This window comes from Balearica regulorum, chromosome 15, assembly GCF_011004875.1.
Source record: "Balearica regulorum gibbericeps isolate bBalReg1 chromosome 15, bBalReg1.pri, whole genome shotgun sequence".
NCBI lineage: Eukaryota > Metazoa > Chordata > Aves > Gruiformes > Gruidae > Balearica > Balearica regulorum.
In genome coordinates, this window is record NC_046198.1 from 5524730 (window position 1) to 5546923 (window position 22194).

At 41.0% G+C, this 22194-nt stretch overlaps 1 protein-coding gene across 4 annotated transcripts in view; it reads right to left on the reverse strand.

Moving 5' to 3' along the window:
- TMEM114 (transmembrane protein 114) overlaps window positions 1-22194 on the reverse strand; it is a 173168-nt gene that overhangs the window by 92337 nt on the left and 58637 nt on the right. For all 4 annotated transcript variants that reach the window (XR_012837914.1, XR_012837912.1, XR_012837913.1 and 1 more), the window contains one exon: window positions 14665-14837. The gene's annotated coding sequence lies outside the window, so the exon portion shown is untranslated. The remainder of the gene's footprint in view (window positions 1-14664; window positions 14838-22194) is intronic.

Sequence of the window (22194 nt, forward strand, 5' to 3'; positions counted from 1 at the left end):
AGTGGTGTGGTTAACAGCCATCACATCTTTTTTTTTAACTTTTTTGCAGAAAAAAATTGTGCAGGGGAATATTTTGGAATTTGGATATATTTTTTTTTTAAAATATACTACTGTAAATTTTTGTTGGGGAAGGCAGAGCCAGAAAAAGATTGTTATTGCTTTAGGAGTTCATGCCACAGATCAGAGATTTCTTGAAAAATTGGTCTTTTCTCAGCAGCCAAGAAAACATTTGATTAAAATCTTTCTTATGTACTGGTGAAAAATCTGTTAACATTTAAGATAATAAAAAATTATTTGGGGTGCAGGTGTGATGTTACTCTTTTTCTAGCCTTAGTTAGGACTGTAATTAAGGTAAGCATAGGGGTTATTTATAGGGAAGGGTGCCACATTCAAAAACCAGGCTTCAAACCACGCTTGAATGTAGACAACAAACACAGCCAAATAAGGCTCTTTCCTGTGCCTCTGAGGCAAAGCACCATCAACAAGATGCATTAAGGTTTTATCCTCTCGTCTTATCATTAAGTTGATGGCTTTCATTTCACTGATTAATGTTGATCAGATGTGAGGCCCCTCTGTTAAACACTGCTTTAGCAAAAGTGATCTCACTGCTTTTGCAGAAAGTAATTAACGAACGAAAGAGACGGTGTGGCAGCATGACATATGTGTGCTACAGCACAACAGCAAAGCTCTACCAAGTATGCATGTGGCTCAAATAAGGACGGTGCTCCTTGTTCTTTTCTATTTAATTTTATATGTCCCTTGAATCTATATCTATCTTGCTTGTTGTAACACACAGAGAACTGGAGTCAAGGAAATTTTTCTCCTGGAAAACGTTTTTCAATTTCAGCTGTTTCTTCCATGCCTAAAATCTATTAGGACTTTTTCAGCAGTTGTGCACTCAGATGTGCTGAAGCAACTTACCTGCCTTCTTGTCATCGGGTGTATTCAGTCAAACAAACAGCAGCAGTGTTTTGCCAGGCTGTGGGAAGTTACACCCTTATACCAGCCAGATTAGGAGCAGTTTCACTCCCTTAGGTACAGTCACCAACACCTACACTACTAGATAGATAACAGTCCAGAGGCTTCGTGAATCCCGACACTATTGATATCTATAACGTAGAATTTTCCACTTTACAGGGACAGAAATGTGTCTGGGTTCGTGCTTAGACACTGTTTAATTTAGGGTTAAATGCACTACCTTGCTTGCTAAGGACTATACCTTTGAAGAAGGGCTAGAAAGACTGATAAAAAGCATGCTTTGCTAAAGAATATTCTTGAAGAAGAGCTGAAAAACTGATAAAAAGGAAACATCCTGCCACAGAAGGTGCCGAGAGCAGAGTGATTGCCAGAGTCCTGAAGTCAACAAAAAACTGACAGTAACTATGGGAAAGGGAAAGGTGGTTGGAGGAGATCATGACCGACCACCCACCCAATTAAAGGACTATGCAAATTACACCCACACACACACACACCCCCCCCAAGGAGCATGCGTGCTAATTTAAATATGCTTGACCAATAGTAGATGATATGGTAATTACTAACTAATTAGCATAAATTTAGGTGGGTTTTTCTAATTCTGTAACAAGATAAATATGTTGTAGATTCTGTGTGTAGTGTGATAGCTTGGTGGCATTACCACCTAGCATCCATCTCTGTGCAGACAAGAAATAAATAAAATACCTCTGCGCTGTGTGTATATTGGTGTACTGCACACCAGGTGAATGAGTCCAACTTCGGGGCAAGAGTCTGTGCTGCCTTGTCTGCAGCACACAGCTGGTGGTTACTCCACCTGCAGTCTGGGTCATGAGCTCGAGGAGGAGTGACAGTCTCAGGTTAAGAAGTGGGCCTGAATGTCATGATTATTTGTCTTTTCTGAACATCTTCCTTCAGACTTGGTGACCGTGGTCACCATGATTCCTCAGAGTACCAACCCCTGTATCACTAGCTGACAGACACTGGCAGACAGGAGTGAAGCACAGGGCCAGGTGCTTCACTGAAGTACATTGTCTCAGTTTCTTTATCTGGCCAGTGATAGCCAACGAGATGCTGCGGATGTTAAGACTATTTGGAAGGCACACTGATTTCACCAAACGCAAGATGCTACCCACTTGAAAATTGCTGTTCTTCAGTATTATCAAGTGCCAAATGTACCTGAAATGCCTCTCGTAGCAACGTGCAACACTCATGACTCTGACCCAAACACTCCGCAGATACCATGGACTCTACGTTTGGTAAATGATGTAGGAGCTTGTGTAAGGTGAATGGGCTTATGGCTGCATCATATAGATGCTGAAGTATTAGATTTTTGTTAAATGTTTTAGTGCTGCCCAAGCAGTCTTGGACCCACAAAGATAGAGCAAGGCTGCAAAGAAAACAGCCAGGTGGCAGAAAAGCTTGGAATGGGGCACTGCCAGTCCATCTGAGCTGCAAAATGAAGTTTGCCTGCTTCTAGGAGTAAACTTGACCCTTATAGAAAGTGACTACCTTCATTTTATGAATGTAATGTACTAATAGCAATTCTTGGTATAACCTGCAGGGCTGGAAATAATGAGGGAACTGAATACAATACTCCCAGGGCATGGGCTTAAAGTGATAACTGTTCAAGCGTAGCCTTTGACTAATGCAGTTGCTCTTGCACATCAAATAATGTCAGAAATGCCACACTTCATAAGAAAGGGCTATAAAACTTCATTGTGATCCTTTAGCCCAGAAATCCATGCTCAAAGGCCTAAAAAGTGTTTAAATCTGCTGTATTACATATAGGGAAATGGACACAGGAATGAAAGATATTCCAGGTCCCCTGCATTAAAAAAATGTGTTCTCCCTGGTCAGTGTTTTTACAATACCACGTCCACACACATTGCGCTTTTTTTTTTTTTTTTTTTTTTAAATCTCTACTATTTTGTTTCTGCAATATTGTATTAGCCAGATAAGGCTACTGGAGGGCAGCCAATAGAGTAATACTTAGGGAACAGCATGGATGCCTCTTAAAGCATTCTGAATCTTTTGCTCCAAGCAAGCCACCTTGCAGCAGTGACGCTGATCCATCAGGAGTTTAGCCATGTTGGCAGCCAGGATAGCAACAGCTAAAGAAAATGCAAACAAACACAAGCGTTTGCTGCTCAGCAAAGGAATAGGACATTGAAATGCATCCTCAGCACTGATTCTTGCAAGGGGAAAAAAAAACAAAACAAAACAAAACAAAAAAAACAACCTGCTTTTGTTGTGCTTTCTGGGACAATTCCTATCATAATGACAGAGTAACAGAAATATAGTCATTCAAAGACAACCAAAAAAAAAAAAAAATCTCAAGCATGAGCACAGGTAGCATGTATGCTTGCCTGGTGTTTGAGCATCTAGCACAAAGTGCCAACTGTAATTCGCCATAGACCTACAGAAAACAAAGTAGCTACCAACTATGCCAGCTGAGTGAGGCCAGTGCTTTTCAGGACACATTGGCCAGTCAGTGAGTTTAACAAGACATTACACCCTCTATTCCAGGTAAATGGAATTCACTTAGACAGCAAGATGATGGGGTTTTATGTTTTATAAAAAACTATTCTGGTCTCTTTTTTTTTTTCTTTTTCATGGCTGCTAATTGGTATTGACTGATAGTTCAGGTAAACAAATTTTCATGTTTACCAAAAATCAAAGGTGCTTACCAGTGTAAAATAGAGTCTTTTTATTTAATTAAGTTCAGGTATGATGTTGTTTGCAAGTCTGCTGCCACTGCGAAAGCAGCACTTCCTTAAATGATGGTAGAGCACATTTAGTGCTAATCTGGCAGGCACCTTGCTTGCTTTAACCTGCAGTCCTTGCTCTGCACAAAGCTCCTCACTTGTAACCACATGCTCCTCTCCTGTGTCCATACAGCACCAGCCTAATGGGACTTCAGTTCTGGTAAACTCTGCTGTAGCAAGTAAAAAGCACTGAGACTGTATCTACTTCCTTTCATGTTTTTTCAGAACTACAATCGCAGTTTCTAAAATGCCACAATTTGCCAGCAGTTGCATTACATCTTAAATATCCAGTTTTCTCTACACATTAAATAGGCAAGTTCTTATTCCAACTTAATGCCTGACTTCTGTTAACTTGTCCTGTTCATACAACGCAGCCAATTCAGCAACAGTCCATGCACTTAGGGCCAAAATGTTATTTATATACAATGACCCTCCAAGGATATTTTGCAGTAACATTAACAAAAAAACCCAAACCAACCAACCAAACAAAAAACCCAACCAAAAACACAGCCCAAAAACCAAACATGTTTGCTCCTCTCTGCATGTTGTTGTCTACTGCAAATAAATCCTTAACCTCATCTTCCCTCCCCAAATAGGTAACCACAGTTTGCTGCAGTTCTGGCTCCTGCTATCATCAGTAAACACTAGGCTGACTAAATCACTGTTGCTGAAGGGCATTTCCCATTCCAGGGCAGAGGGCTCCCCTGCTTGTGTCCGAAGAGAGTCTTCTGCTGCATCTTTAGTAGTCTGCTCGCTGGCACAACGAGATGTTGAAGCCACGATGACTCTGTCTCATCTATCGCTTATAGATGAGGGTTCTTGCTATTATTCACAGGAGTAGATGATGGGCAGGACCTTACCCACCATGCCATTGAATGCCAGGACAGCGCTGGCCCTTGGCCTCTGCTACCATGAGCCCCAGCTCTGTCCTTCGGTGGCTTTTGCCAGCCCCAGATGGTCCCAGGGAGTGTGCTGGTGCTACAGGACTCATGGCATGCTGACACTGATACTGTGGCCTGATGTGCTCTAATGCAAGGCATTCGTTCTAAGTACAAGAAAAACCTTAAAACTTCATTGATGCCTGTTTTCTTTTTCTCTTTTTTTGACAAAATAAAAAATATTTTAGCATCCAATTGTATCATTCCATTCCCAAACTGGATGTTCCTCAGTGCTGTCAGACCTTCCACCCTCCTCTCCCCTGCATCCCACTCTGGGTGTGAAATTTCAGCAAATATTATACAGCATTTTGCAAGACATTTTCAGTTTGGTTATCCTCTGACAACAGGTTCTTCAGGGTTTTGTGTTTGGGTTTTTTTTTTTTTCCCCCATATGTCCCAATGCAGCTCCCAGAGTAATGTGGGGCTGGGGGAAGTGGGCAGGGCTCTGCCTGGGAGGTTGGGGCTGATTGCGAGGAACCGCCATCCAGTATCTGTGAAGATCCCATGAATGTCACAGCTTTTTGTTTTTTGCCTTTCAGTCCTCTACATTTTTTTTCCTGGACATTAGTCAATACCAAGGCAATCATTTGCTCTCACATTTATTACCCTTGGCTCTTCTCTGTTATATAACCCAGCTAATTTTCAAAGTCATCTTCTGACATATATGGAGATACAAGCTAGGCACAAAAATGTTCTGGGCAATGTTTCAAAGCAGTGGCAAGGCTTCTTGATGGCAGCAAAGGCAGCCTCTCATTTTTCCATCTTGAAGTACCCATTGTTTTGTTTTGCTATATAAAAGTAAAATTTATTTTACCACTAATACTTCCTGTCAGTAGTGAATGAAGTTAAAAAAATGAGTGATATATTTCAAGGGCTGTTCTCCTCTGAAGCCTGAACATGGGCAGTATAGTGACTAAAATTCATGCTTGTCCAACACTTGCTGGAGTTTACCCTAGACCATTGTTACAGAAACAGGGCTGTGTTTACAGCATCAGAAGGTATATATACACAGAAGGGGTGTGGGCGGGTGTGTGTGTGTGGGGGGGGGGTGTATGTATATATATATATATATATTTATAAAGTTTTCTGAGTGAAGTAAAACCAAACACTCCATAAGAGCTGAAAGCAGAAATCTCATTTCAAACTTTCTCTTTAGGGTACTGGGTTAAAACCCTCTAGATGGTCACATGGTGTGTATTGATATACTTTTTCATCTGACGAGCTGCTAAGCTACAAATAAGAGTCTAAAGCTCTTGAAACATCTACCTCTCAAACACTGTTTTTTTATTATTGCTGGTTGCTTTTATTATTGTTGTCTTGGCATGTACGAGGTATCATCACAGAGCAGGGTCCCACTGGGGACAATTGCTTTGCAAGCACAGATAGTGCTATAACCACTGTGACTCAGGTGTTGCATTTCCAAGCTAACATAAAACTGCCACCAAGAATGTGGAGTCAGCATGGTAGAGAAAAGAGAATGAAAGCGAAAACTAAGCCTTTAATCTCAAAGGACCATGTTGTGCGATATTAACTCTTAACAACCTGATAAGGGAAAAACTATTAGGAACATCATTGACTAGAAGGCTGCAGCCAGAGAAGCTTTCAAAGCATCCAACCTGGGCCAATGACTGGAAAAATAATATCCATATGCCCTATGAAAACACAAGCAATGCAGTAGAAAACATCTTTCTTTGCCATGTGAGTCATTTTTTCCACTGACTCTTCTCGTATACCATCAAATATGTATGGTTTTGTAAAAAATTAGTGTGTGTCTATACAGACATTTACATAAAAATGCCTCATTTTTAAGGAAAAAAAAAATCATTCCAGATTGTTACTGGACTGAGCGCAGTCATTAAGCATTATACACTGATAGCTTATTGTTCACTTATGTGATAATTTTACTTCCAATTATATCTGGGTAATGAATAAGGACAGTTAAGACTTTAACCTATTTTCAGAAACCAGAGTTCTATCAACATGCAGTTATTTATGCTAATGAAAATAATGATCTTTTTATAGTGCTTGTCACTGAAATGGAATGATGTCCTGCCAACTGTGCATGTTTGCCAGTGGCTACAAATTAATCAGCTAAACTGGAGTGGTAATTGGAGTAAAGACAAGTCAAGGGGCAGCAAGGCCAGCTCTGGCAGAAAAGCTTTTGAAGATGAATACCCTGTTCAGCGCACAAAACAAAAGAACTTGTTTATATAATGCTGCTGTTTAATTAAATCTAAGCAGCTGTTTCATCAAGAGGTCTCTGAAGATAAACGTGGAAGGTGATGGGCAGGGGAATCAAAATGTGATGATGATTGTGTTATACTGGGTTACACTGTACATTTACCACACACCTGCCTAATGAAATGATTTCATAGAGCTCCTGATTACAAACTGCAGACAGACACCTGAGCATAACCCCTGCCACTGAATACACACAAGGACCACATTTGGAGATGTTGGCTTCAGAGCTCAGTGTTTCACCGAGCACATATAAAGCTCTACCTTGAGTGTCCACGTGTGACTGCCCATGACAGATGTCCCTGTGTACAGACACTGAGTAGATAGCTGACATCCTCCGTATCCTCCCTTGGTTTGTTTTGGCTCCCTGTTGTAAACTGTAGGAGTGAACCATGGGAAGTGCTTGTGCCTTGCTTTGCTCAAACAGCCTTTTTTTTTAAAAATCTTCCTTTTTTTCACTTGCATAACTTCTTGCCACTTTCTCTGCTGAGGTTGCTTATTTTACCTTGCATGCACAACTAGTAATTGCTTTGAGCAAGACATCTAACTAAGTAGTGATCTGTACTGGACATCTCTTTCCCATCAGGGATGTATTCCTCCTGACAACTGCAGAACTGTGGCTGGGGAGAAGCTTGCAGTGAATCGTGATGGTCCCTTTAACATGGTGCAGAAGAGGGACGGGTGAAACTTCCTAAAGTGCCTTCTTCACAGGCTGAAAACCTTTCTGTTCTCCTTGATGCGGATCCATCCTGGGAGGTTCTTCCTGTTCCCTGCCATCATCCTACCCTGATCTTGTGCCAAGAGCTAAAGCAATTATATGGGGAGTGATCCTTAGCTGAGGGCTCACAAGCTGTGGCTGGTTGGGTAGGAATGAGCAGCCATGGCTAGGAGCCTGAAAATCACAGAATCACAGACTGGTTTGGGTTGGAAGGGACCTTAAAGCCATCTAGTTCCAACCCCCTGCCATGGGCAGGGACACCCTCCACTAGTGCAGGTTGCCCAAAGCCCCATCCAGCCTGGCCTTAAACATTTCCACAGCTCCTCTGGGCAACCTGTTCCAGTGCCTCACCACCCTCACAGTAAAGAATTTCTTCCTAATACCTAATCTAAATCTACCCCTCTTCAGCTTAAATGTTGTACAAATAGTAGGAAATTGTTAATTATTCATGCATATGACATTTTAAAACATACTTTTAACCTCCACAGTTGCAAAGGAAAAATTGGATAACAAGACACTAGTCTAATGTAAAGACTCAGAAACCATAAGGCAGAGAAAAAATATGCCAGACTTTCACCTTCCCCAAGCGTCCCACGATTTTCTTCATTGATTTTGCATTAACAAAAAATTCAGAATTTTGCTCACAAAGGAGCTTGGGATCTGGATGGTGAAGACTTCCCTTGTTTTTTGGTCCAGTCTGCTGCAGCTCAAATCTCATCGGTAGCAGCACGCTCCTCACCTTGAGAAACATGGAAGTTCGCTGATGCATTGGTCCTTGTGGGGCCTGATAACATATGTCTTGCACACGTCTAGTAAATATTTTGAAAGGACTTTTCATAGGCTCATTGTTAAAAAGGCATATTTTGTTGAAGGGTCTGGTTTTGGAATGATGACATCCTTAAGTATTTTTGCAATATGAGTAATAATTAAAAACTGGCACTGGTTGAAAAAAAGTTTTCATAAGGTTTTCAATTTCATCCAGAAAATGATGTTTCCTAACAGTCAAACCACTTTATGGGAGTATTTCATTTGGACTTCCTTCTTTTATTTTGTTCAGACTCAAAGAATATTTCCTCAATGATAGATGTAGAAGCCTTTTGTTTAAAGATCAAAAATAAATTTCCACATTTTAATTTTCAACCAAATGCATTACAAGCAATTCACCTACTGTGAATCAGGTAGTCATTTTCCTCTGACAAACACAAAATGCTTACATGATGAGAAACTATCCTATCACACACTCAATAGGATCTTTGTTTGTCATTCATTCCTATTTAAGAACTTTCTATAGCCCTTATAAGAGCTGCCGCTGCTGTGCGTTGTTAAAGGCAGAGACCACATTGCATCCCAGAAGACACCGCAAGTCATTCCCTTGTGAATATCTTTTTTTCTTTAATAGGTCAACAATTTTGATCTGTGCTGGATGGGAACAAGACAGGAAAAAGGAGCTTACTAGCACTATTTAAAGAATGTTTAACACGCTACTGACAAGTCACTTTTCATCATGGATCACATCAGGTGTCTTGGTGCTGTTAGAACCCAAATCCTATTTCTCTTGCCATACAACACTGCTTTCAGGCTGAGAGGGTGTTTTGTGATCCTTAAATTCAATTGCCTCAGGATGGAGAACAGCAAGTATCCTGCAGCCCTGTGCTCAACAGCTGCAGGTGTGATTCTGCTGTCCTTTGTGGCAATGAAGGTGAACTTCTGTAGGATCGGGCCTTATTTGAGTAAAGCAGTGTACCGTATCATATTAAATTGGCACCCCTGACTGCTTCTGTGAGCTTGGCCTTGTGGAGTTTTCAATAAAATGTGAGTAATTATTTTATAAGGTGTATAAAGAGCTTATTCAAGGCACATGCTCATTAAGCTCTTTCAGTTGTTATTAACATCAACCCCTAAAGGACAACAATGGTAATAATGCGATATGGGGCTGAAAACTGTGGTATTTAATAAGAGAGCACAGTGGAGTGATTTAAAAACACTAAGCCTCTCTCATGGCCTTCTGCTAGGGCCAGGAGAATGTGAATGCTCAGAATTAGTTAATGATTCTTATATTACACTTGGACTAATCTGGAAGCTTGTTATTTAACTGGAATGAATCTAGCATTCTAGATCAATTTTATGGTGATACATGAGAATGAGTAGTCATTCCAGACCAAAATTAAGAGGCAAGGTGAAAGATGTGCTCTGTTTCAAACAGCAGAATAAGCCACCATCGCGCAAGGGGCTCTGGTGGCCCTCCAGCTGCAGAGGGGCTGGGGAGCAGCTCTGCATGGGTGGACGTATAGGAAGGCTTAAGCCGGTGCACCCAGCAGAGAGCTGAAGAGTGACTACATGTGGAGGACTGATGTGCTCCCCTTTGTCCTTCACTGCAGCAGAAGAACAGGTTAGATTTAACAGGCTGTTCTAGATTTGCACTGCAGTAACTGGGACCACATTCGGTCCTTTAGGCTCCTGCATCATGGCGGTCCCCAAATCATCATGGCTCAGTGTTGTCACAGCTGTCCCCTGAGAGATCTCAGAGACCAGTATGAGGTCCTAGACCTTTTCCTCCCTCCAGTTTGGAATTTCAGTCTATCAGCTTAGTCTCTGTCTTTCCAGCAACGCATAAGGAATATGTAATATCCTCTAGACCAACCTGTTCTCACCTACATGATCCACTGCATTCAGAAAAAAACAGGGTAATTCTTCCCTGACCCAGAATTCGTGAACAGGAAGACTCTCTGAAGGCTTACCAATGAATTCTGCACTTCAGAGGAAAAACAAAACACATGCACACTTCATTTGCTTGCAGTCCTGCAACCAGAGCAGCCCGTCACAGCACCTGTGGCTGAGCCCCACTGCCCTTCACCTCTGCTATCCCCCCTGCCTGAGCAGCTGCACCAGGCATGTCTGCCAGCCCCAAAGCCTGCTGCCTCCTCCTTCAGGGGGGACAGGAAAGGCACTTTGATTCCTCTATTCATAACCTGGGCTTCCTCACCTGCTGAATACACCTGACAGACACACCAGGCATCCAAGTCCCCAACTCGCCCAGCTGCTCCAAGGACAGTCCCTGTGTGAGCATGTTCAGTTAGCTCAGTAAGACCTACAGGAAGCTCTGCCCCTGCAAAGGAGAAATGCTCTGCCTGTATAAGGACTGATCTCCAAGCCACTGGGATGCTATGTACAATGAGAGCTAACCGGCCATCATCCACATCTGCACCACAAGTTTGACCATTTCCTGAAAAGCAAAGGCCAAGGGGCAGAGCTCATTCCACAGGCACAGCTCTCTGGGTATTGCAAGTTTAACGCCAGTCTGGAAATTTTTTATAGAGAGATGAGGAAAGAATAGGGGAGGTAGAGGAGGACTGTTAGAAGTGGTTGACAGCTGAGCCAGAGGGGAATATGGAAACCACAGTATCAAGGCCCACTCCGGCACTACTCCTGTGCTGCTGTCCTCCCTGTCACCTCCAGCACCTCCCAGGAGACCTGCAGACACTGTCACCTGCAGTGGCCAGGGAGCTGCAGCTCAGCACCCTCGTGGCCTCACTCACTGCCCTTCACCGCTGCTGCCCTCTCTCCCATCAGGATCAGCAGCAGAGCTCCTCCTGGGCAGTACAAAGAGGTGGCTGCTAATGAGCATGCAACCCTGGAGTCAGAGGGTGCACTAATAACAAAGGTGAGAAGAAACATATGCTTTCCTCAGCTCTAGCAGTGCTGAGAAACCTTTTTCACATGATGGATAGGTTTCATCCGCAAGGGCCTGCTGGAGCCCAGATGGAAAAGCAGTGCTATTTCCCCAATTGCCTCATCTCACTCCCCAGCCTCAGCTCCCCGCCCAGTAGAGGCTGTGCACAAAAGCCACTAATCAAGCTAAAAAGCCAGCTTGCAGTGCCAGAGGAGGGGCTGGCAAGAATCATGTAAAGAAGATTAAATTCAGGAATGGGAAGGGACAAGTAATGAGGGTTAGAAGTTGTACTGATGGGTCTCTACCCATTTGGCTGCTCCAAGGTTAACTTCTCTTTTTTTTTTTGTTTCCTCTGGTGTATCTTTAATATCCTCCTTCCTCTCTGATACAAATCATTGATTCCTGCTTAGGTACTCAGCTCCTGTAAGATTTTAGAGCAGAGCTGAAGGCTACAAGGTTACTGAACAACAAGCAGAACCTGCTTTATTGCCAAGCATTTAATATCCTGTTTCCAACAGTGGAGGCTTAGAGGAAAAGTATGGCATGATCCTTCTCCCAGCATATCCACTGTGCCTCTAGCATAAAGAAGGTGAGGAGAGGGGGTAGGTTCAGAGCCATCAAATAAGACGACATCCTTCTTATATTAGTCCCTTTTTCAAATAAATCTGCACCTGAAAAGCCATTCACAAACAACGCCAAAACAGTTTTCACAGTTACGTCCGTCACTTGTCACTTGCTCATTCCTGGATATGTGCAATATTGGATAGTAAGTGCAATGGGACAAAGAACTAGTCTCAGACTTGTCCACAAAATGCCTAAAAATTTGGACCACTATTAAAAAAAAAAAAAGTATTTATAAATATATTGTGTGAAACAAGGGGGGTTTGGATTTGGTTGTGATTTTTTTTCCAAGAACTGATGCTGGTTTTCTACCTTTTGCTTATATTTTTTATTAAGCTCTTTGCTCAAAGGTGGAATTTTTTCTCATTGAAATTACTCCTCATCATCTGCAAAACATTCTGGCTGGCTTTGAGGAACGTCTTTTGCTTGTGACCTTCAAAACAGAGGTCACATTGTCCAAAAATTATTTTAACCCTGTTACTTCTAGGATACATGGAGGTTTGTAATATGGAAAGCTGTGTATATTACGTATTCATCACAGCTTGCCAGTGGCTTCACACTGCATACCATCATTACTACAAAACCTATTTGTGATCAGAGTGTTTCAGGACAAGGGTTTCTAAGAGTCTGAGTGAAAAGCTGGTTTTGTTAGAGAGCACGTAGTTTGAGGAATTTAAAGTCGACTGTGGAGCAGATTTTGTAATACCATGAATTTGCAGCAGCTCATGGTCCCTATAGCTCATTTTGTGGTGTGATGCCTCTCAGGCTACTCCTGCTCTGCTGCTTGTTGGTGCCAAAGCAGCACAGATGGACCTTCCACCCTTTACACACTCTCCTCCCCGCGCCTGGGTGCCTCCCCGCAGTGCCTGGGGCAGCTGCATGCCTCAGCCCCAGCCTGGGGCTCCCTGTTCCGCAGCAGCCATGTGTCCAGGCTGGCACTGTCCCCACCACTGCTTGCACGTGGCTCTGGGACACCTCACTTCTCAGAAGTCCACAGCCTTGTGCTTGTCATAATCATTCCCCAAGTTATTTCCCCACGTGTAGGGACAGATATGGCTCTGGTTCAACAAGGTATTTAACCATCTGCTGAACTAATCAGTTCCTTCAGCTGAAATTTGCAGACTGTGATGCAGAGAAAACAGCCTGAGCATTCATTGTACCCCACAACAACTAACGTCAAACCTTTCCCAAGCAGAGAACTTGCTGACTTCAAAATGAATTTTGTGTCACCTCTAGGGTGGCCGCCTGGTCAGCGGAGAATTCCCATGTAGTACGGCTCTCACAGCACTGCCACCTGTTTGGTTGAAGCTGCTGATTGTGCTTTTAGCTCTGGAAAGCTGCAGTTCATAGTTTCAGCTAAGATGATTGTCACTGCACCTGAATCACAACCAACTCCTCTACACCAAACTTCTGCTCAGCTGGGATTTTTTTCTACAGCTGAAAAAAAAGGCTTGTTTTGAATAGCATCTCAATTGATATTCAAAACAAAGATATGCATGTAGTTTGTTGTAGCTAAAGGCTAAAGATTTTTATTATTAAAAATATTTCCAGCTTACCATTTTCCATTCTCAAGGTGTTCATTTATGGACAGACCATTATGTACTATATTTAGCAGTAAAAGTAAATTTGAAAAAAATTACATTTTAAAGTAAAATGTGGTGAAATTTATTTACCTAGAGAAACATTTATGTAGCTATAGATCGACAGGCAAGGGAGATCATAACATCTCAGGGCCCACTTGTGTGTGTGAAAACGTATGCATGAGTAAAAAAAGACAGTGCTGAATAATATATACATAGAAATCCAAGGAACAAAGACATTCAGGCTGAAACCCATGCATATATTTTTGCGTATATTTACATTGTATTCGGAAAAGATCATAAATAAAAAAAAGACAACTGAGAGACACAGATGCACGTGTATATGCATGCCTGCACGCAGGACTGATGGCAAAATGTCAGAAACTGACTTTGCCACTAAAGAAAAATCCTCACATATTTAATGCTGAGTGGTTTTCATTACCCTTTGTTGAAGGCTTCTTCTTCTGGTTGTAAAACTATTTTAGCCATCTCAGACGTTAACAAGTGTCTATAAAATGGGGACAGTGTTTCTCCTGTTAACACTTTGAAACCTATAGAGGCAGCTGACAGAGAGATGTTCTGTAAGAGCTGGATTCAGATGTTAGATATTTTCTTAGATCCTAAGCTCCTCTAAAATCAGATCATACCATATGTCTTAACGTTAGGACTCAGTTAGACCCTGCGGCTGAATGCACTAGAAACCCGTGAAAGAATCGGAGAGAACTGCTACAGATGCTCTTTGCTGAACAAATTACCAAGCTGTGCCCCGGATGAGCAACCTCGATTCATCTCTGTGTGCAGCGGGGTAGGAGCAGTTAAAACAGCAGCAGCACTTCATGGGTTAAACTGATGAGTCCTGAAGGCTGCACTATGCAAACAATGATGTAACTCAATAGCTTCAGTGAACTGAGTTAAACTATTGACACGTGTGGTGGCAAGAACGAGGTCTGCGGCTAATGCCCAGGACACAGGAAGAGAACCAGGTAAACCCATGCCTGCCTATGGCTCCCCTATAGTAACTGCTCAGGGCTTATATTTCAGATATGAGCAGAAGCCTTTAAAGTCTTGCATAATTCTGCAGACAGAATTGGCTGCTTTCCTAGTTTTCCACATACTGGAAGGAAATGACAGTGGCTCAGGGGTAGGACATTGCGCTCACCTCAGCAGTCCAGGCCTCAGAGAAGGCAGCAGATCTGGCAGCCCATGTGCTCCAGTGACGCTTGATGCGGGACACGCAACACTACAGGCTTGGCACCACAAACTCAGAGTTTTAACCACTTGGCACTTTGTTAGTTTGGTCTATTTTGGGGTACCTCCATTTTTCAGGTCCACCTTTAAAGAAAGTAGATTTTTCAGACAATGAGCAATTAGCTTTTATGAATAAATAAATAAAGCTTTCTAAATTGTTGCTGTTTTCCCACCAAAGTCCTCATTTATTTCTGAGTCCTTTCAGCTTGGACTTCCTTGCAGTTGTCCCAGCAAACGCACAACCAATACACCACACTGCAGTTGTGTAAATTGATCTGAGCTCTGGGCACACTGGGCAACTTCTGAGGGTGCCACAGACTAGATGGTTTGGGGGGGTGTCTGTATCTGTTTCTTCACTTGTGAGGCTCCTAAATACCATAAGCTGGAAATGGAATGCCTATCGTAAACCTCTGCTTTCTGTCAGTTACATGGGAAAAAAAATCACCTTGTTTAGTCCATTTTTGCAAAGTAAACTAATATAACAACAAACAACTCAGTTTCCTTTGAGTTATAAATATTCCTGGGAAAAGAGCACAAGGAACTCCATGCCATGCATGATGTTCCAATAAACTGTTCAATTACAGATAATAAATAATAATGTATAATAATAAATAACATATAATAATAAATAACAATAAAAACATATAAACCCACATTGACTGCGGAAATATGCATATTTTGCCATAATTAAATGGAGCTTAGTCCAACTTGCTATGGCAGATGAACAATCCCTAGGGAGCTTTAAGGACTGTTGGGTATTAGAAGGTCAGGTTTCTTTTAGATCTGGACATCCTAATTTAATTCCAGCTAATGCCTGATATATGAATAATTCATTAGTATTTCTCAGTTTGGAACTAAACTTCTCAGAGAATTTAGTAAGTGTGAATGTTGCTGCAGTAAACATATGCTGATTATTTTTTTAGAAGCTAGAAAATGAGGTTACTCCTAAAAAAGTGGGTAAAATAATTAAAATGTAAATTGAAATAAATTATTCACACTACTAAATTTAAATAAATGACTCGAACACCTAAACTCAATTAAGGCATGTTGTTAGTTAGAATACTTGGTATTGTATAGCAGATGTACAAAGCCAAGAACTGGCACCAAAAAAGTGTTCAATGTGCATGAATGTTTTATAGGTAACAGAGTGTATACCCTAAGGGCCTTGAATATTAGATTAAATTATACATTTCTAATAAAGAAAATATAAATGAATATGGAACAAATGTCGACTTTCAGCTTAAAACACCAAATACTTCTTTCAAGAGTGAGCTTTACCATTGCATAACAGTTGCAATATTATCTTGTTTAATGGCTTAAACACTGTTGTCAGCTAAATAGCTCTGTGTGTGTGTACGAGAAGGCATAAGTGCCATTGGCAACTGTTGTGTAGTGTTATGGAAACCATTCTAAAATAAGACCACATTTACTGTCACTTCAAACTCTTTTAAAATTTTAATAGAAATAACATATTCAGCAGAGGAGACTTATTAATTTGCTGTAACTTTTTTTTTTTTTTTATGGCTCAATTGCAATCACAAAAGCAAGCTACTGTCAAAGCTAGATATGGGGAGGGAATATTCCTAGCTCTACAATAGGTGCCTAGTGTCAGGAGCAGGACTGAGGGGGAGGAATCTGGCAAGCATTCAGTATATTTTTTTTTTGCTATGGTTTTATAAAATACAGTATTGCATGTTGAAACTTCATGTATATATAGTATTTAAGCCTACGGCCTAGCTCCAAAATAGAAAGAATTCTTTGTTTCTTTTTTAGGATGAAGAGGGGGAAGAGCAGCTATAAGGAAGCTCTGTTAATGTATTTGACATGCCATGCCATCAGTCATATTTGGATACACAGCTTGAGTTCAGACTTTGTGTGGGATGGGAAGTTTTAGCTGCGCAGAGTGAGCAGGCAGAGGCCCCCCCGCTGTTGGTACCCATTCCAGCTCCAGCAGCCGCAGCATCCTGCGCTCGCACGGAGGTCGGCACAGAGCTGGGCCACGTTGTGACTCGTGGGCAGTTTTAAAGACGGCTAGAACCACAGCATGCTGTCATGGTGCTGGTGCTCATTAAACCCAGTGTGGACTGGAAGAGGGCAGCGATGTGACCACAGAAAGGACACTTGATGGCAGAATGCACAACAGCCTGCAGTGGAGTTACCGAGCAGTCTCTTTGCAAGAGCACTTTGCCCTCACTGGCTATTTTGCTTGGTTACATTGCTGTTCAACTGCTGAAGATGCACACATAAATCCAAGTGAGACAGAGGAGATACAATCGCAAAGAACTTCTGAAAGTCTTTCTCTAATCAGGTTTGAAGTTAAGATGTAAGCCAGTTTTGGTCCTCTGCAAAGCAACATAAAGATAGTGAACTCAGCCCTAATTGGTTCTGTTAACCACCTAGCGAAGCTATTTCACATTAACCATTTTCAATTACAGCAGCTGTGAGTAAAGATCCAAACACAAGTGCAGGCAAGGAAAACAGTGTGCAGACATTTTAGTCCAGGGAACCAAACTAAATAGGGGTATTGTTTTGAGAGCATAACATTGGGCTTTAAGGAGAGGGATCAGTGGGGAGTATCAGCTCATTCTCTCCCTTGAACTGAAACAGCGAGCAGCCTGAACCTGTGCCACATAGACACAAATACTTAAAGCAGCTTATTCCCTCAGCCAAAAGCTGAGTGAATAGGAGCGCTGCAAAGAAACTTGCAAAATTCAGCCTATTAAGAATCCACGCTCAGATCCTTTACTTCCAACATTAGCACAGGTTTGAAGCTGCTCCAGCACAGAATTCACTGGGGAGAGCTTCCCCTTGACGCCAGGCCACTTTGGGGCAGAGCCCACGGGCTCTGAACGATTCCTTTGTAAGTCCTACAGACCCCATCAGATGGGTGATAAGAAGAGGGTTAATGCTCTTTGCCTTGGCAGAGGACACCTCACAGCTGCCTGTCCTCATTTCAGGGACTGCCAGGGAACCCTGCCATGGGGGAAGGAGGAGGGAGGGGGAATTTGTGCCTGGACCCAGCTGGAGTGAGTTGCCATATCCCACAGGGAGCTATAAAACTCCTCTGGTGAGGCTGGCATTTCTCCTGGTTTAACCCAGCAGCCAGGTCTTTCCCATAGGAAAGATGAGGAACCTTTACCAGGAAGGAAGACTTCAGTGTCAGGAGTGAATGAATCAGTTTTATATGTGATTTTTGGTCATCTTTGATGTGCTCTTGGATAAAGGGAACATATCTACATCAAGGACCAGTCTTGGACTCATTATTGACATCCAAGTGATAACAATTCAACCAATGTTGCTAAATGCAAGCAAAATTAAGTTTGAACCAGTACAGTATACAGTGGTGCCTCAAGAAAGTTGGCTTTATAAAGCAAAAAAACAGTAGGAGTAAAATCAACTAGAAGACGGAAATAAGGCAGAAAAAGAGAGCTTTGCAAGAGCTGCTTAAGAATATCATATTTTAACAGGAGAAAAAAAGGTTGTATCTGTGTAAAAAGTGGAGAACTTTAATAAGGGAACAGTTTTAGCAAAACATTTCTGGAGTGGAAAAAATGAACTTGGAATAGACCAATAGGTCTGTACCCAAACAGAAACAATAGATACTTTTTATTTAGTAACTATGCAAAAGAATTCAATAAAGATGTCTGTTCTGTACTGGGGAGAAAGGATGATCTATTTGTTATATGATGATGGTAATATACTTTCTATTCCTACTGTAACTAAAGAGGATATTAATCAACAGCTACTGTAGTTAGACATACTTAAATCAGAAGTTCTGGGTAATTTGCATCGAGGAATTTTGAAGCAGCTGGCTGAGGAGCTTTTTTGGCAGCTAATGTTGATTTTTCAGTAACTTGTGGACAGGGGAGAATTCCAGAAAACTTAAAGAATGCTAGTTCCTTGTTAGTTCATTAAAAGTATGAGCAATATGGCTGAGATAACAGAGGTTGTCAGGCTGACGTCAGTATGGGAAAACAAAGGAAAAGCTCATATTTAATTCAATTAACAGAGACTGAAAGGTGCACGCTACTGTTAATGCTGATCAAAGTATGGAAAATATATCTTCTTGAAGTAACATTAATCTTAGAGAGATTATTAACCTGGTTGGTATAGGAAGAGCATTTAATAAATATACTTAGGCTTCAGTAAAACATTGCTATACAGAAGGCAAAATAAAATCATGTACTTAGAGAGTTTAAAAGAAAATAAATCAATAGGTGTACTACAAGGTCAAACAGAATACAAAGATACACAATAACTTGGCTATAGAGTAAGTAACTGGAAAGGTAAAAGCCACCAGAAAGCAGGAGCCTCTGCTGAACAAGGAAATCTATAATAGATCCCAAATTGCTTCAACTTTAAGCAACCCAAATTGTGTATATTCCAGACATCTATTTCAAGTTGCTAACAGTGAAGCTTCCGAAGCAGAGGAACAATTTAATGAAGGTTGTGATAGTTTGCATCACTAGGAATCTTTATATAAAAGGTGGATATTTTTTCCATCTGAGGCTATAGTTCAACTATCACTACTGGGAGTTAATAAAGCAGACAAAACGTTTCAAGCCCAGCAGGAAACGCCGTTTGCCCCTGTGGCTCTGGATGCTCTGTTGGGTTACAACATGTATATTACACTTGGAGATCCTCACCTCTCCTAGCTTGCTTTCTTCTAAATGCTTTTTTTTCAGCATGTGGCATTGACTCTTGCAATAGTATCCTAAAAAGTTTATTTATAATGTACTAAAAGATGCAATCCTTGTAGCTGAATCAAATTTACTGTAGCAGCATTTGGGGTGATGAAAGTGCAGTTCTCCAAGCTTTGCGAGTGATGCTTTACTTGGCTTGGGGTTTTTTATTTGAACTTAAAAAGAATGATCTTACTCATTTTACATGAAAGAACAGTGGAAGCAGAAGTGACTAATTTGATTGCTCATGCAGAAGCTACTCACGCCAGCTCCTAGAAATTAATATTCTTCAACATTAGATGATACAAACTTCAGGCAGCTATACAAAAATCAAACCTCTTTCCCAGGTGAATTTCACCATCTCAGTCTGTGACTCTTAAGTAATAAACAGATGCCGAGCATATAAGCTTTAGGGACAAATCAGCTAACCTATAATGATTCTTTAAGTCCTTCCCATTTTCCATCAATAGCATATTTATTGATCATAGAGCTGGCTGGTACTGAATTCCTCCAGAGAAATTCAGTATCAGAAAGGCTAAGAAAAATCTTTAAAGTGCATAGCTTAATTCTCTGGTCTGTTGTCATGAAAATTGAACCTCCAAAACTGCACTTTACTAACTAAAAAGGAGTCTCTTCCCTTGACTTGAACATCTTGGTATTGCCACTTTGGCTGCCAAAGTAAAATCTTCCCTTCTTTCTAAACCTACTTGTAGGCAGGTAACTCAGCATGACTCCCCAAACTCACATCATGGTTTGGGAGCTAGGATGCATCAGTTCTTCAGGAAATTAATAATCTATGAATTATGCCATCTGAGAAGACTTTAGTGAAAATGTCACCACTATGATGCCTTACATCTGTATAAGCTTCCAGTGAAGACAGCTGCCAAATGAAAGAAATAATCAGTAAGAATAAGGAATGAGAAACATCTTCAATTTTCCCCTCCAATTACTTGGTCCATCTGCATGCACATCAGGTGTAATGTTCTAGCATTATTGCAGAAGAGCTGGTTGGTACTCACAAAATACTTTGCGAACACTCCAGCAGTAATCACTGTCTTAGGAACAAGCTGAGAAGCAGTCACAAATTAAATCGAAAGCCTGCTGACCCTGACCTATCATGCCAAGGCTCTACATATCATTTTGGTGTATAAACACTATGAGAGGCAGTCACCCAACACACATTGCAACGCAGGATGGAGAAAATCTGGAGAGCCAATTCCCAAGCAGCTCCATCACTTGATGGTCTTAAGGGTCTCTTCCAACCTAAATGGTTCTATTCTATGATTGTTTGAACACTCACATTCCCTTTAGATTTTAAGTATTCAAACAAGTAAAACCTGTATATGCAATATACATTTCATATGCAGTTATTGCTGAACACACATACACAGCGCATACAGTACATTATGTCATACACCAAGTTCAGTATATGTATATTGAAGTTTGCCTCTTCCACTAATGTTTAAACTCCATTGCCTGATGATGTATTGCAATAGTACATCACTGGAGTGATGACGATCTGATGGTATATTACCATCATTTATTACTGGAATATCATCACTGGCATATTATTGCAATGTATCACCACAGCAGCAGCCAGCAGGAATATAGCTGCAAGAGAGTCATGTTATATGTTTTATTAATTCCTAAGTGATAGTTGTAGAATTAGTATGACACGGAATCAGCATATACCCTGCTTCCTTCATATACCCTGCTTTCTTCATATACCCTGCTTTCTTCTCATTCACATACTTGCAACATATATTTTGATTTTTTCAGCATAGCCTGTTATTTTCCAGATGTGAATGATTTCCTTGCTGAAATTTTGGATTGAGACTCTCATTTGAAAGTTTTGTTAGCCATTATGAAATAACAAGAAACAAAAGAAAATGGAAATCTGATCTTGACTGTCTTGTTTTTTCATCATCTGTATCATGTATTTTAGGATGATTTTTGTGGCCCTGACTAGAAAATTGTTTTATATTACCCAGGGTATTATACAAAGACTTATAAAATGGACAAGCCATTAAGGTATAATACCCACTTATGATTTTTTTTTTTTTTGGTTTTGCATCTGCACATGCATTTTAAAATTCAGTATCTCAGTTGCTGCCAAAAAATAAAGTATAAAACCCAGTATATTCCTGCCACTCAACCACTCAAATTGGCAAAACGATATCAGATATTTAAACATCTTCATGAAAACAGAATGTGCTTTCTCCCATCAATGTTAATTCTGCCTATCACACTGTGCTTTGCACAAAGCAAGAGTGTACTTATATCACAGTCTCTCTTCCACAGTCATTGCCTGAAGGAATTCTGAAAACTCTCCTGCAAATGTCCCCTGGATTTATTTCATTGTACCACCAGAAAATAATGTTTGCTGCAAGCTTTATATAGAGCAACTTCTGCAAAGTGATCTTAGTATCAGCCTGTCTGATTCAGTCAGGAAGATTCTGTTTTAGTGACTGATAAGGCTCCTATCTGCATCCCACTAGGATCAGATGGGGATAGTGGATAACTAGTTAGTTCCAGCCACTCACTGGAGGGCTGCATTAATCATATCTCTGCTACTTCTGGCCATTATCTATCAGTACATAAATATCTTCATCTTTTTTAGCATCATGTATTTTTAGGCTAAAAAAGTCTCTCTGGTAGACCACTTCAAATTTCCATCATTCATCTCCGATATATCGTAGCAGAACTATTAGGAATGAAATTTAGAGATATGAGCGCTGTATAGTTTTTAAAAATACTGA